This window comes from Corapipo altera, unplaced genomic scaffold (genome assembly GCF_003945725.1).
Source record: "Corapipo altera isolate COAL_440 unplaced genomic scaffold, ASM394572v1 0, whole genome shotgun sequence".
In the NCBI taxonomy this organism is placed as follows: Eukaryota; Metazoa; Chordata; class Aves; order Passeriformes; family Pipridae; genus Corapipo; species Corapipo altera.
This window is the reverse complement of record NW_020884872.1, coordinates 31,176,936-31,193,879: the sequence shown is the minus strand read 5'-3', so window position 1 is coordinate 31,193,879 and position 16,944 is coordinate 31,176,936. Positions and strand designations below refer to the sequence as shown.

The window sequence follows — 16,944 nt, the reverse complement described above, 5'->3', positions numbered from 1 at the left end:
TGTAGTGTAGAAAAATACAGGCCTGGTATCATAGCAGAGGCCTTCAGACATGGAGACATACAATGGAGTGGAAGCATGGGATAAAAAAGAGACAGGGTGCAGAGCTGGCATTTGAAGATACTGTGGTTATAGTTTACAGACTTAAAGCTGGACAAAACTGGTTTTAGGGTGATCAAGTATGTATGTAAGGTATCATATATAGTAAATTTGACTGTAACATAGAGCTGCAGACCACTGAAGAAGAGCCAAGTTTAAAAGCTTTTTCAGAAAGCATAAAAACAACCCCAAATGGATCCTAGAGTGAAGAAGAAGAAACTATCAACGTGAACATAATATTCCCCAGATATTCAGATCCTTCAGTATCTGAAGTCTTTTGGATGCTGACAACTGCTGAAACGCCTCTACATCCCTACTAGCAGAATGAAACTGCCTTATGATCCAGAGGAGGAGGAAAAGGGTACATTACAGCATGATAAAGAGGTAGACCCTTTGTGTATTCAGTGCATTTTACCACATTGTTATTTATTGAGACTTTCCCCTATACAGAAGCATTATTTCTTTACCAGTAATCATGAGATTGGGCCAAGAAATGATTCCTGGATTAGGCTTTAATGACTTTAATTATAGTAACAACAACTACTTCTTATTAGATGTAATGTGTGTTTCATCTTTGCACACAAAAAAGATTTTGAATGTAAGGGCACAGAGGTGGAATTTGGTGCCATTCTTCTCTGTTTACATGTACCAGCAGATGCTGTTGTCCTGTTGTATAATTTTTTTCAACAGTTAGGAGCACTAATTTTGCTGTTTCCAGCCTTTTCAGGTCCTGCAGACCTCATCTCTACAGCTTCATTTACAGAGGTTTTATAGACCAAAGATGTAAGAATGATAGCTAGCCATAACATTGTCAGGACAGTTTATTATCACTGGGATAATGTCCATGCTACAGCACAATCTATTTGCTTCCACTGAAAACATAACATGATTGTCTGCATGCTGTGAATCACAGACATCACTGTAATACAGCTCTGTTAAACTGCTTTTTAAAACAGCAAATGTCATAAAACTAAACTTTATAACTGTTAGAAGTGAAATAAGCTAGAACTGTGACAAAATTAAATGGGACATTATTAAACTCTGTTATCAACAGTTTTCAATCTTTTCTCATTCGAAAACACCTTGAAAATTTTCCATTCCAGTGGATGAACCTTTTGGTATAATTTAAAGTTACTGATCATAGGTTGCTTTCCTCAATCACTTCCCACCAACTTTATTTGCATAGTTCATGGACAATTTAAACCCACCAGCTTAAACATTCTATGAACTAAACAGTTGTTTCCATCTGCTCACAACTACACAAAATATTCACCTAACATTCTAAATTTTTCCATATTTGGTCTCAATTCAGAAGCAAATTTGTATTCGGAAAGTGTGAGCAAATGCCTTTCTCGGTATGTTCCAGTTCTGAAAAGGGAAAGTCTATTAATAACCTTTTTATGCAATTAAGAAAGAAAAAAAGAGAAAACAATATTTTTTCAACAAAGACAATAAAAACAAACTGTAACTAAAACTCTACAGAGGAAATAGTTCTTTATGAAGTATACAGTTACAAAAACCCAAAACAAGCCATTGGCTAAACCAAATAAAAGCGAGTTAGAAAAAAATCAGTCTGGCATTACCTATGGGGAATGAAGCCAGGGACCACTGATTGAAATGCAGAAGAGTAACACTCGACCCAAGCCCAGCAGATCTTTTAATTCTGAAGTAAAAGCAGCGTCAAATCCCTATGAAAATCTCAGCTACTAAAGTATGATGCAGAAAAAGTGGTATTAGTATGCATTCAACAAGCACTTGGTTAATTCTTCCACTCTGAACATCTCTGTGGCTAAGGGTCTTAGGAGGGATGGTTCTGCAGTAAAACAGACCTAGATTTTACAGAGAACTCCACACAAAACAAGCTACCAAATCACATCCTTATCTTGGCTATGAAATTATCTGAGTGCTAGAGAACCTCAGGTATGTAGTCTCAGTGTACAATAAAGACTGCGAAAGCCACAAACATACTGTTCTTTATACTTCTTTTACACTCCACAAGTTTTTATGTGACCTGAGCCCCACAAGCAGTTTAGCTAATTTCAAGGATTGGTACTGTAAACTCCAACCTTACACATGGATGAGTGTTTTCAGAGATCCAGACTATAGAGTCAGGTAGAAGATGCAAAAGTTAACATACTTATTAACACTTCCATTTTCAAAATATGACCACTACACAAGTAGACAATTTTGCTTGCAGTTAAACTGGCACAAAAGCAAATGTCATGAAACTGCAGGTCTATCTGCCTTTTACAACTGCAGACAAAATTACATGGCCTGGGAGTGGACAACCGCAGCATCCAAATAACTTGTGTTGGAACACATTCTATTTTCATTCCCAGTGACACCCCCCAGGTCACCTGTGCATAAGTGAGAATAGAATTTGCAAACACATCCAAATGGTTTTCCTAATGTGTTCTGTCATGTTATAAAAAGACTCTTTAACCTGCCAAGATTACAACTCAGACTGCAGGATTCAACAGTGCAAAATACACTACGAATTTCTCCTCAGTTCTGGGAAACCAGTGGCTATGTAGTAATTGCTGTGTCTGTTTTCCAGGTACTTTTACAACCAAAATCCTTTCGGCTCTCATGTTCAGATTTTCCTTTTTGATCACTAATATGGAAACTGATGTCAGGATAAAAGATATCTTATTCCTTTTGTGCTATATGATTCCAAAGCCAAAACATAAAATTACAATATGTCAGTGCCATCTCTGTAGTGATGGATGTAGCTGGACACAGAAGGGATCCTTCCTTCTGTGAGGTTCCTACTAGTGTACTGATTTTGTCTAGTTTAATGAAAAATGTTTTGTAATGGATGCCAAGCACTTATTGGTAGTTACTGGTGCTCCTCGTAAAGGAAAAAAAGGACAGTTTTTAAACAAGACCCACAAGAGCAGCACTAGGTGACTGGAACTGTGCTGGGAAAGTTACAAGCTGCTTTAAGATTTGAAGAAAAATCATGAGATATTTTTTGTCTGCACTTGACTCTGCCCTTCACTGCATAGCAAGATATCCAAGCTCTCCATTACAGACAAGCCCTCTGGAGCTCGACCAGGTGGAGTTCTCTGTAAAGCTGAATAAATATCAACAAATGCATATGGTAAAATATAATCAATTCAGACCACTCATTGTCAGTGCTCTGGGTATCTGTTTTTTCCACAGGTATCCATAACCACTGACCCCTCCAACCGACTTTTCCTCCCTTGAAAAATGAGTCCTCAAGAACTTCTTCTTACCTTTTTTTCTCCTTCCATGTCAAATATTATCTGAAAGCATCACTCTGACAACTTTCCTTCCCAAAAAAATAAAAGACCCTGTGTGGAAGGGTTGACTTTACAACTATTACTTAACCCATCAAAGCAAATGGGTTAACACATATAACCCATTGTTTGAGGACATAATGCACCAACAGGCACCACACAAAACAATGCTGATTTGTCATACTTTGAACCCAAAATAGAAAAGGCTTTTCTTCTTATAGTATATGGTTTTCAAAGCTGATTCATGGAGAAATATCAGGGAAATACACCAGAAAATATTACAGTTTGTAATTCTGAAACTAAATGCTACTTTTCAAGGTATTGGTAAGAGCCACATGTGTCTGAAATGTTTACAAAAGACTTTTTTCCAGAATTTATCTTCAATAGCCATTCAAATATGCAAACTAGCTAAGAGTTCATCTGTTTGAGAGTGCATCAGCTGACCTAGAATATTTTATATTATCTCCTACCTTATTGTTTAAAAATGTTTTAAATTCCTTTACTCTAATTTCTTTTTACCTAGTTCTTATTTCTACAGCCTATGAACTACAAAACAGTAATAAATAAAAGCAGTGATAACTTTTTTCGCACTAACAGTGGAAACCTCAAAATATATTGATATATTGATAAATAACTGCAATTCTGTGCCAAGCTTAAACCTTTCCAGGGTGGCATGTGAAAATACTCATAGCTCTTCTGCTAAAATGTTAAAAAAATATATGTCAGAGAACCAAACTAAACTATTTATATATATACACAATTAGAAAGCAAGAAATTCTTCTCCCAGTAACAGTGGATAGAAGGAGGCTTTTGCTGCAGAATATGATATTAAGCCAAAGAGAACGGACTCTGATTCTTTATCATCTTTTCTGTATTCCCATTATCAACAGATTATTACCATGACATTTCAATCACTAATTTGACATATTTTCAACTTGGTTTTTACCAGTTTTCCTTAATAAAGCTGTTACCTTATTTCTGTAGGGAAGGTGTTAATTTTTTTCCTTTCCTTAAGGTTACCAGTTGTTCATAGTAGAACCACAGAATTCTGTATTAACTTGGGCTTAACTCCTGTATTAGCTTTTATGCATTAAAAAAACCAAAACAGAATACATGGAGAGTCCCAGTTACTTAGGAAATAAATCTGTTGAAAAATATTTCAGGAGTGTTTTTCTTCAGGAAAAAGTTTTCTCTCTCTCTAGACTGAAGAATAAAAATCTTTACTCTGCACCTCAAAACAAAATGAACAAAATGAATACCTTTAAAAAAGGAAAATCAAAGGTAGCTCATGTTTGCACTTTGCCTCCTGCCACCCATATAAATAATAGCTGGTGCCTTAAGGGTTTAGCTTCTGAAATCTGGTCTTGTTCATCTAGTGCTAACAGTCTTCACTGAAGACTAAGGGACCTGTCACGTTTATTAAATGGAGTCTGGGTCACCTTATGGGATGACATTAACAAACATAAGAGTGCCAAGTGAATAACAAGAAAAACACCTAGAGATGGAGATTTACAAGTTTCTGGAATGAAAATTCCTAATGAAGCAGTGAAAAACCATAAAATCATTAGAAGAGGTTGGAAAAGACCACTCAGATCATCAAGTTCAACTGTTAACCCAGCACTGCCAAGTCCACCACTAAACCATATCCCCAGGTGCCACAGCTACACCTCTGTTAAATACCTCCAGGGATGGTGAACCAGCCGCTTCCCTGGGCTGCTTGTTCCAGTGATTGACAACCCTTATGGTTAAGAAATTTTTACTAATATCCAATCTGAACCTCCCCCGGCACAGCTTCAGGCCATTTCCTCTTGTCTTGTCGCTGGTTGCCTGGGAGAAGAGGTCAACCCCCACCTCACTACAACCTCATTTCAGGTAGTTGTAGAGAGCGATAAGGTGCCCCCTGAGCCTCCTTTTCTCCAGAATAAACAACCCCAGCTCCCTCAGCTGCTCCTCACAAGACTTGTGTTCCAGACCCTTCACCAGCTCCACTGCCCTTCTCTGGACATGCTCCAGCACCCCAGTGTCTTTCTTGTAGTGAGGGGCCCAAAACTGAACACAGGATTCGAGGTGTAGCCTCACCAGTGCTGAGTACAGAGGGAACCTCATGGTTGAACCTCATACCACTGGCCTCAGTCCATCGATCCCACTATCCAGGACACTGTACCAAACCTGTAGATTTACACAGCTGGAGTTTCCTCCACACAAGTGTTTTTCTCTACATCTCCAATTTGAATGACAATATTTGTCTGCTGCCTGGGACAGCTCCAAAAATCACCTTATCACAAATCACAGCAGATTTTGACTAAAGGAAATTTTCCAAAGTGAACATGCACAACCACAGTGTAAATGCCTACATTTAGAAGCACTGGATCAATGTTCAAAAGTCCACTAAAAATAGTTTGGTGTTAAAAGCTGAGCAGCCCTTTTTTATTCCTTTTCTTTGTTTGCTCATGTTAAAATGGGCAAAAAGTCAACAATAAAGTGCAATTTCAGACAGCTTATTTTTTAAATGCTTTCAAAGACAGTAAGCTTTTATAAGGGCCTGGGCCACAATACATCTTTCAGACTATCTTTGTGTTCTAAACATTTCTGGAGGTAAAATTTAGACTCCATTAACTGTTGGGGTTTTTTTAATATGGAAATGACAGAAAAATCTTGAACAAAAAAATATTCCCCAATGGATACATTCTTGTTTCAAAGCAAAATCAACATAAACAGATTTTAAGAAAAAATTAATGTTATTTCTGTCATGCTTGCTTACAAGTCCCCAAAATACCTTGGCTTAATTTATCTTTAGTTTTTATAGCATATATTTTATCCAAACAGAAAACATACCACTAAAATTATCACAACAGAATATGCAAGTTAGTTGGAACAACCTTCTCTCTTGCACTGCACACGAGATATAGTTCACTCAGATCCTATTTTATTGTGCAAAAATATTTAGTTTTTTAATACTGTTTAAGAATCTGTGTGAACAAACCATGAGGACAGTATCTGCCTTGACTAAAACATCACGCTATGAAAACGTTAAGCAAGGTGCACAGTCTTGGATGGGATTCACTTCACTGAACTGTACTGGAGTTAAGCCAAAGAAGTAACCATATAGAATTGAGTAGGGAAGGATAGGAATCTTCAAAAGGTAATTTTTTCTGACTTTCAAACAGCTATCTTAATAGACTATGAAACAGGATTAAATTTGCATTCCAACATCTCATGATTAGTAATGATCTACAACAGTACATTGTGCTGATTTCATCCACCACCCCCCCCTCACCCCCACCCATACACACACAAAGAATCGGGGAAGGAGAGGATTGCTGGAAATTCCTTTATTTCTTTTCTCCCCCAATAGGACTGTGAGACATCTTTTTCCTGAAATTTAGAGGTGGAAGCCCCTAAGACCTTATCGTCTTCTCCAAAAATGTCTTCAAGTGATGTTTTTCCAGTTTTTCTGAGCATCCTTATAAATGACAGTTATGCAGGACTGAGATGCTCCAAGTGTAGTCTCTCAGGAACAGGTTTAGACAGATTTTCAAATTAAAAACCCAGTTTACTAGCCAGAAAAACGTGACTTGGAGCTAAATAAAACCCAGCAAACAGACAAAAGCACCATACCTAAACTGGGACAGATTCTAAATCTAAGGCAGTTGACCATGACTAATAAAAAATAAACCTGAAAAAGCCCTCACACATTTTCACGCTTATCTTCTCAGTCCTCCCCTCCTTGTCATCCCTCCTCGTGGACTGTCATTCAAAGCACTCTCTTTCCAACAGAACAACCCCCTGCCAAACTATTTACAATTTAGTCCATAAACAGTGTTTTTTTCTTTACTGTGGCAACTTTCCAAGTAAGGACTGTGAGATCATAATTTTTCACCACAGAACAATAACAACTTAGTGTACCACTATACAATAATTAGTTAGCAAGTAAAAAAAAAAAAGAGAGAGAAGACATACTACTCTCTCCTGCTATTCTTCTCGGCACTTAAAAACCTCAGAAACGCAGGCCAAGCACTTATTAATAAACAAATAACTAGAGAACTAAACAGTGCTGCCAGAAGTACATTAAAAAGGTTTCTTGTTGTGGCATTTGACTCCTGCTATTATATGAAGATAAAGATCAACCTGATCAATGTCTTAATAGTTGATAAAGCCACTCAGAACATCTCAGGATTTGCAACAAATCAGAAAGCACATTACTCACCCTTGCTCAAAGGACTCGGCTCCTTTTCAAACCTCGTGTTGGGACAAACCAGCACCTAGGCAAAGGGCAGCTCCTCACTAACAGAGTTACAAATTTCAGCATTTGTCAAACTAAGGAGGTATCTGGGGCAAGGGCTGTCACTGACTCTAAGTGCAGCACTGATATTTGTCACTACGATATTTGCACTACAGGCACATCAGTGATCTACAACCACAATTTTTACTTCAGAGCAAGCTTTTCTCTCAGTGGTCATGAGTTGGCTGTCTAGCAGTCAGTTTCTAAATGTATCTTGTCACAGGGTGAATTTAACGCACCTTTGTCCATCCCTACACATTCACTCAAAGCCTGATTTATCACACAGCTTTCCCTGTGCAACGCAGGGAAACACCAGGCCAATACAGCAGACAGCAAGTATCACACTCTACAGGAGTGATCAAAAAGCACAAGCTGCCAAACAGCCCTAAGTGCACAAAATTCAAGTAAACATTGCCCTTCATAAATCTTTAAGCTCCTCCTTAACTGTACAACAAACATTTTCCTACTGACTACTGTCATACATTATGCAATTATCACTATGCATTCTGTGCTGATTAAACATTTTATCCACATGCTAGGTGCACACACAAACTCCAGTCACTGAGAAGTGTCATATATTAAGTTCACATCATCTCTAAATCATACAACTGGACACTTCTATTTTGGTATCATAATCTTTGTACGATACCACACTGTTATACATAAACCTTCATTAGTCCTCTGAGGGGTTACAGACTTCCTGTTTGTTAGCTATCACCTACCTGATAGCAGCCACCTTTCAAAGCTCCCCATGACTCGAGCAGCATAGTTACAGCAATTACATTTCCCATTTTGCTAGTCTTCCTGACATATTCAACACAGCTGTTCCAGACTCCTCTTGTAACATCAGTCCTTTGATTATCCCTGCAGTTTCTCCTAGAATCATTTAGAATGGTTTGGGTTGGAAGGGACCTTAAAGACCATCTCATTCCAATCCCCCTGCCATGGGCAGGGAACATCTTCCACTAGACCAGGTTGCTCAGAACCCCCAACCTGTCCTTGAACACTTTCAGGGATAGGGCATCCACAACTTCTCTGGGCAACCTGTTCCAGCGTCTCACCATCCTCACAGTAAAAAAATTTCTTTCTCATATCTAATGTCAATCTTTCGGTTTTCTCTGACACTGTTACATAATGAGGTGAAGTTTCTCGGGTATTCATAGGAAGTGGTGCACACTTATTCCAGACCACGTCCCAGCCCAGAAGCTCCCAGCTGAGATGCCCTCCCTCAACCAGAAATACCTCTCTTGACACTTGCCTAGACCCTATCCATCATTTTTTCATGCTGGTGCCAAATTGACAGACTAGAGACAAACTTGAACCCACTCACCCTCACATAGGCCTTTCTCCTTCAATGTCTTCCATAGCTGAACTCCCTATTAATAGAAAAGTTGTTGTATTACTTCCAAAGCTGAGGAAGCACCATTCAATTTCAGGCATTCAGCACTGATGCCAGAGTCAGGCACCCTGGTTCTTTTAACAGTCGAGACAGAAAGCAGGAGCTGGGTGCCTAATTAAAAATCTGCCTCTTTTCCAGTGATTACATAAGAGCTTAGACTGCTAATTTTGACACCAAGGTTAAACTCAGAAAGTGAATTCATGACAATGTATGGCCTGACACTCTGCTGGGCTGAATTCCATCCCTTTAGTATTACCTAATTGTACGACTAATTGTATAGTCATCCACCTAAAACGACATACTGGAAACTAATGTCCTCCTCCCACCAGCAAGTTTTAATAGCCTCCTTTGAATGCAGCATGACATGATATCAACTCCAGAAAATAAACCCCTAAAACAAAAAAGCCTCAATAAAACTAAACAAGTCAACTCCCAAAGAATAATTCATTGCATATATCTACTTCTTGCTGTCTCTCCTGGGTCAGTTCTTTGTGTGCATTTACAGTTCTTACACCAACCTAATTTTCTTCCACCTTGAACAGTAATTTTGATGCAGCACTATGTTAAATGGCTCAGTAGAATCCAGAGAGACCAGATCTAGCACATTTCTTTTTCTAGAAAACCTACTTTCTTATTAAAAAAAGATACTAGGTCAGTTTGACATGACCTATCTTAGTAAAATAGATTGTGTTTCATCCTCCCTCCACTCAACTCCCATGTCTTTAATTATTCATTCCTACAAAAAATATTCTAAGGGTCAAATTCACAAGAAAGCCTAAAGTTCCCTAGATCACATTTTCCACATATCTAACAGTATCGAGTAATAAAAATCCTCTAAAAAATCTTAGGAATGGATCTATATTTTAGTTACACATAAAATAAAGGTACCTTTAAGAAATTTCCAATTGGGAACTCCCAATAGAGTAACTTAAAAGGTCACTCTGACAAGCCAGAAAGTCTGATTGATTTTAAAATATGAGAGATGCAAAAACTGGATACTTCTTCCCAGAAAACAAAAAGCTATGTGAAATGATGAGTAAAACACCCAAGACTTCCTGAAAGCTCCTGAGACACAAAAAACCACAAGATATAGATTGAGCCCTTGTATAACCTGATATGGGTTGGACTTGATGGTCTTGGAGGTCTTTTCCACTCTTTATGATCCTATGGGAAATCATAGTGCAAATCTGAGATGTTTCTGGGATTCTGTTACACAAGTCTCTAAGAGCTGCAAAGTACTTTAAATTCCCATCATTCGGTACAATTTCTTATATTCATAAACTATTAAATATGTTCATTTAGACTTTCCTATTAGTTCGGTCACTCAAGCATGCTACATCTGGAAAAGTTTTTGTGAAAAGGCATGACTTTCTTGATAAAATTTGAAGGCTTTTAAAAGAATAAATACATTACTCATTTCAAGAAAACTGTTCAACAAGATGTAAGAACATTATTTTCTTTCCCCCTCCCCTTCTTGTTTTAGCACTTTGGTACCTCTACCAGTTTGACATACACATGTAAAAAAACCCCTTAAAAGCACACAAAACATTGCCTTAGTCTGCAATTTTAAGCTCTTTTTCTGACCCAAATTTGCATTTTTATCCCTTGAGCTGAAAGTAATCATCTTGTTAAAAGGTGATATTTGCATATGTTGCCTCCTTCAGACAAATCTGGGCCTGAATTTTAAGACCTACTAAGCAATTCATTCTTCAAACAGCGAAAGTGTGAGTTGTGCATCCTGCTGCTTTAGAAGCAGGTTTGTAGCTGTCTGCTACAATGTTCAAAAGCAAGCCCATGTTCAAAACAGGCAAGCAGTTAAGACTCCTTCTGAATATCAAGGCTAAAATCTTCTACTTGGGCTACACCTAAATTAACACTTATGGGGCATCAACAGGAAGGGTGGAAATGGAAGAGCAGGCACTGACCTCTTGTCTCTGGTGGTCAGTGGCAGGACCCAAGGGAATGGCATGAAGCTGTGTCAAGGAAGGTTTAGATTGGATATTAGGAAAAGGTTCCTCATCCAGAGGGTGGTCAGGTTGGAACAGGCTCCCCAAGGAAGTGGTCACAGTACCAAGCCTGACAGAGTTCAAGAAGCATTTGGACAACACAGTCTGGGACACATAGTGTTATTCTGGAGGTTGTTCCATGCAGAGCCAGGAGTTGGACTTGATGGTCCTTGTGGATCCCATCCTACTCAGGATATTTTATAATTCAGTAAATTCTGGTTCAGCAAGGCAACTCAGCTTAGGGGCAATGCATCAGAATATGTGTAACTATAAGCTTCAGTTCTACAGAAGCAAGCAAAAAAGTTAAGACTTTTCCTGGTGTAGACTTTAAGACTGACCTGACTTTTTGGGAGACCTCCAATCACTGACAACTGCACCTGACTTCACCAAGGGTTGTGCTCAGTGTCTACAAAGGACTTTTACTGAGATGTCAGACTTTAGATTAAAGATATGTATTTGAAAATTTTCCCTGCCCTCCACAAAATTATGAAAAATCATGCACTAAAGCTAAAAATAACTAGGAGCCTTTTCTGCTATTTATTCTGCAGAGACTAGCATGATAGCAATGCCTCAGTTTGAGGCATACTACTCTGCAGATTTTTGTCTTTTATTACAGTGCTTCAAGCTATTGCAGTCCAACCAGCCTTGGAGACCATACAGACAGTTTGCAAGTGTTTGTACTGCACAGTCCAGACCTTTTGATGCGTGGAAGTCTGTACTTGAGGACCTACATGGTCACTTTATATCTTACCTTCCTAGCTATAAAAAAAACACCAATGGAAGTGGGAAAGTTTCCAAGAATGAAAGTTGCATGGTAGGCAGCCGATTTTGAGGGTTGGTTTAGATAGTTCGGATTAAGTGTTAATCCTCTCACTATGTTTTAGTGAAACAATTATTACTGAAATCCTCATTATGATTCTGTGGTAGTTCATCTATGTATCTCCCAAGGATAATGCTGAGATTATTAACAATTAGGCGCTGGAGATTTTGTAATTTAAACACTGTAACAACTTTAAAATTAAAAGGCAAACACAGGAGTAAAATTTTATGGGTTTGAATTGTATGCAAGCTTGGACAGGATAAAGTTCCATGCACTTTAAAGGGCTTGATGTAAAATACCATTTAATTCCAGAAAACCCTTAATTTGGTTTTGTGCTGGCACAGAATATAATGTAGGTTAAATATCTGAAAAAAGAGACAAAACACTTAAAATATTTGATCTGCCTCCACCTTCTCCCTGACTCTGCGCCGTCCATAGGTGTTCTAATCAGCCATCTATCATCATGTCCTCTTACCCTTCTCTCTGTCCCTCTCCCTGCATTATGGTTCTATTCAATCTCATTATGTGTTCATTTAACATATTACTCACACATAGTCCTTCATCTCTGTCTTCACTGCTAAAAGCATAGTTAACTCTGTGGACTAGAATCAGCACTCTGAAAATCCCTTAATGGAATACAGAACATTATAGAAAGGCCAAGTGCCACACGTTACGCAGTAACTGCACATGTAGTTACTGCAATTATACACACCAATTCAGCATGGTGCATGAATCAATCTAGAACTAACAAGACAATGAAGACAATCTAAGAAACAGGATCACTGCATGTTTAACACAACATGCTTTTATTAACAATCACCTCTCTTTAGTCAGTCACCTGTGCAGTCTGTCCATTCATCACCTATACCAGTTTGTACTTTAGCAGGGCATGTTTTCTAGAGATGTCACCCAGAGAACTGACTGAAGAGAAAGCCTTGACTGTTACTTAGAAAGGGTCCTGTAACCTGTTTTATAAACACATAAAGGAGCCTCAATCAAAAAGTTATGTGGAGCTTTACATATGAAACACTGAGTTTGACTCTAAATGAAGAAGGCACTAAATCTAAATCAGTGGAAAGAAAACATGCACCAAAATACCAAGCAAGCAGGCAAACAGAAGTGGGTGGCATTCTCTTTCCTTTCTCTCCTATTTTCTCTCCAGACCTACTCTAACACAAAACTTCAAATAAGTTGTGTGATCTGATAAAATATGGAGTGGGTTGCACAGCCAGGGCCATATTTGAGAAACACATAATTAGGATGGTATTCTGTCCCTGTAGGGAGCCCCAAATGCTGGTTTTTTCCTCTGTTGTTATGGATTTCTTTGAAAGTGTGGAGACAGACCCCACAGGGGAGAAGTCATAGCTGTCTTGGGGCAGAATGACAATTCTTTTTTAATTTCTTCAGTAAGAAGTAGCACTGAACTGGATGGAGATGCAGGAGCGCCTTGGGCATATTTTTTCCAGTGCAGACAATGATTATTAGAAGAAAGATGATATGAATGACTAGTATTACTGCAATTCATTTTAAGTCACAATAAAGCTAGCTACAGGGTCTGGTAATGCTAATTTGCTGCTGGCAACTTCATCCCTCCCTTCTTGGGATGAAGAAGATCTGTAAGTGCATGCCTGATTACCAAGTTGTTCTTCACTGAACAGTTCAAGATGGTGAAAGGAAAATATTACACATAAGCTCCTAGAGCATCCTGTTGTGCACTCTATTCCATTATGCCCCAATTAAATAACAGAGTCTGTGGTATCAGCTACTTGCTTTAATTTCAGATGTAGGCAGAATCACGGCAGCACACCTCGCTAGACTTCTCAGTACTTGATTCTCAGTCTGCATTAAGACACACATCTGATACAAGAAAAGCACGGCTGCAGGAGAAAGTGCATTTGCTGACTCTGTGTGCTTGATCTTACAAATGAATCTGATCTCCCTTAGCAGGAGCTGGGGAACATCATCTCTGAGAAGTCACTGCTATTCATCACTGACTCTACTGCACCATTCATTCTTTGCTGAACTCTGTAAAAGCGCACTGAGGGTACCACATCAGAGACTAGGGCACTGAGGATTCACCCTCAAGTCCTGCACACGGCTGTGAGTGTTACATTGACTAAGAGCATCTGATTTCATCTCTTGCTGCCTCCTATCCCCAGAGCAGCAAAACCTCCTGCCTCTGCTGTAAGACTCATTTTATTAGAGTCTGCTTCATACTGCCTTGCAGTTCAGGCCATATCCCACACATCACCAGCACGTGTGCCCCAACTTCTCCTACTCCCTGAAATACCAGAGGCAGCTGGTCAGCTCAACATACAGATGCTCCACCCACAGGAAGCAAGAATAGTCCTATGACAGAACTTCGCTTGGAAACAAGTGAGCAAGAGTCTTCTCACTTCTGCTAACAGAACACAGATTCCCCTCTCAGGGCCTAGTAACGCAACTATCAGCCTTCTCACCTGCCACACCACAGGACATAAAGCAGTTCTTTCACCGTGGAGAAGTAAATACATGAGAAATGTTTGTGAAGTGCCCAACACGGTTCAGTTCCCACCCTAAAGGATACTGCCCTATGCTACAGCAATATGCAATGACAATAAAGGCAGAGTTTACTTCTTCCATCTCTGCTGCCCCAGGATGCTTAAGGAGAAAAATTAAAGAATGACCATTTTGTTCTTATCGTAGAAAGAGGTGACAAATACCGGCCTTTCAGCATAGGCTGTACTTTAAACCTCTAAGACTTCCAGAAACACATCACTTGTTCAAATACAAACATATCATACTGTCACAAGCTATCTACCTACCTGAGCGTCTGTGGACAACACACCCAAATAAGAACAGAGAACATCTGGTCATTATAATAAATTACCCACGGTACAAAACGTAGGGCAAAAGTATGCCACCAATACCAGAACATAGGATCTTTTCAGCATGTCATTATTTCTGAGGCTGAAGATCCTTTAGATTTGTCTGCCTCTAAGTTAGGATGAATCTCTGAACCCTTGCATTCAGTGTCAACAGATGATCACACATTATAGTAGTAATCACTAAAATTATATTACCTTGCTCCACCTTTCACAGATGAAAATCAGCATGTGTATCCAGTTCTTTTTTCAATAAAGTCTGAAAGACACAAAAAGGACAAATTGTTTCTGACTGAATAGATCCAAATAAACAGGCTAGTAGTATAGGAAATTTTTAGGGAGGCGAAGTAATAAAACCCACTAGAAACTGGTAAAAAACGGAGAGTGTTAACATTTTATAATATAGCTTCATTTGAAACAGAATTTGAACTGTGGATCAGTTCTGAGGAAAGAGAACATAACAATAAATTTGAAAGTGAAATTTCTGTTCTGCCTAAAACAGCTGCCACTATCCTAACATTTCACCTATGGTCTGTTCTCAGCCCCCTTGGTGATCTTAAGACATGATCATTATTTTGGAAGGGTACTGCTCCAAATTTTAGGTTTTACACTTTCTGAAATGATGCAAGTGCTGTGCTGCAACCCAACAGTACAGTGCTTTTTAGGGGTAAATTAGGAGCAGAGGGCATGAAGGCAGTTGGGATGTTGGAAAGTACAAAACCTGTTGGGATGAAGAGTAAGGTGAGGTACAAAGACAAAACTGGCACAGTGCTACGGGATGAATTATCTCTACCAACTTGGTCACTACAAAAGTAAATCCAGAAGTAAAGTAACACGTAGTATAAAAAAAAAGTGGCAGATCAGGATGTGGGAGTAAACTGGAGAGCTAAGTATGGATGAATGTGATGAGTAATTGGCTGGGCTACAGGACAGTCCAAGACAGCAACCAGTTGAATACACTAGCTCACCTTCTCAGTGTTTTAACTTGAATGCAAAAAAGAGACAGGCTTCTTTTAATGCAGTCCTATTAAAGTTACTATCTCCTGCTAGACCCAGACATATCATACCTCATACCATATCTCAGATATATCAGTTTTTAGTTCTTCTTTTTTTTCTAATGTCATGAAACTGGGACCAGTAGTAACATTGTTTCATGCTTCCAAAAGTATTACAGAAAGAAAACAATGATTTATAAGTAATTACTTAACTGCACAACTGATGCACCACACAAATTGGTCATTCAGTTTCACACCTCCACCCCTCTATTTACACTCAGAATTACAGAATAAAAACATTAACTCTCTATCAGGGAGGTAGTAAATTTTTTATCTTAAGGTCAAAACACAAACTTTTCAGCTAGTATGCTCTCCAGGGCAAGAACAAGTATGATTTTCAAACTGAAATATCTGCCATTTTGCTTCAACAGGGCATGCTAGAAATCTGACTGTGGTACCACAAAACTGTGACAAGGCAACAGGTTCCTATGTAGAGAGGATGTTTCTCTAGTAAAATGTGTAGATGAGGCAAATATATAAATACATACAGTAAGATTAAGAAAGCTAAAGCTTTAATTTACAGAAAAATGCACTGATAGTCATAAGCAAAACACTCCTTAAAACATTAAATTCAGTGAAAATTTATACATAAAGCAGTGTTCAGATTTATGATGCAGTAATTAAAATGCAATTCCTCAGTTTACAGTGCTGCGTGTAAATAACATCAGTTACACTGCTGTGTAAATAACTGGAAAAGCAATACTAAAGAAGAACCAGGACTGAAGTACAAGACAGAAGTTAAAAAGTACTAATACAAAACAGCACACTACAGACTAACAAGAACTTCCTCTACCATCTGGGAGTTTATCGTTTGAGAAAAAACAGGAAGAAAGAAGATCTCCATGCCAGACAAGGCAGCCACAAAAGGGGCAGATACTGCATTAGGGTCTACCAGCCAATGTGCTCTTCTCACTACAAAAAGTAGCAATGAGACTAAGTCAGGAACATTGGCTACAATAAGCTAAACACCATCCAACTCAGTCCATAACATGTGTAGAGAAAGGCTTATGACGACAACGAAGAAGCAGGTTCTCCAAAAAATTGTTAAGCTCAGCAAAGTGGAAGCTGAGGAAAGCTACAACTTGCTCTTCAGAGATACATGACAAGGGCTAAACACCAGAGAGCTGTAAAAAGCACTAAGATAAATAGGGTGTTAACA

General features: G+C 38.7%; 1 protein-coding gene across 12 annotated transcripts in view; it reads right to left on the bottom strand.

Moving 5' to 3' along the window:
* Positions 1-16,944, bottom strand: part of INPP4A (inositol polyphosphate-4-phosphatase type I A) — a 125,407-nt gene that overhangs the window by 59,794 nt on the left and 48,669 nt on the right. For 11 of the 12 annotated variants that reach the window (XM_027641963.1, XM_027642000.1, XM_027641970.1 and 8 more), the window contains one exon: positions 14,929-14,989. The gene's annotated coding sequence lies outside the window, so the exon portion shown is untranslated. Of the gene's footprint in view, positions 1-11,384; positions 11,453-14,928; positions 14,990-16,944 lie in introns of all 12 variants that reach the window. The other variant, XM_027641952.1, reaches the window with a different exon arrangement.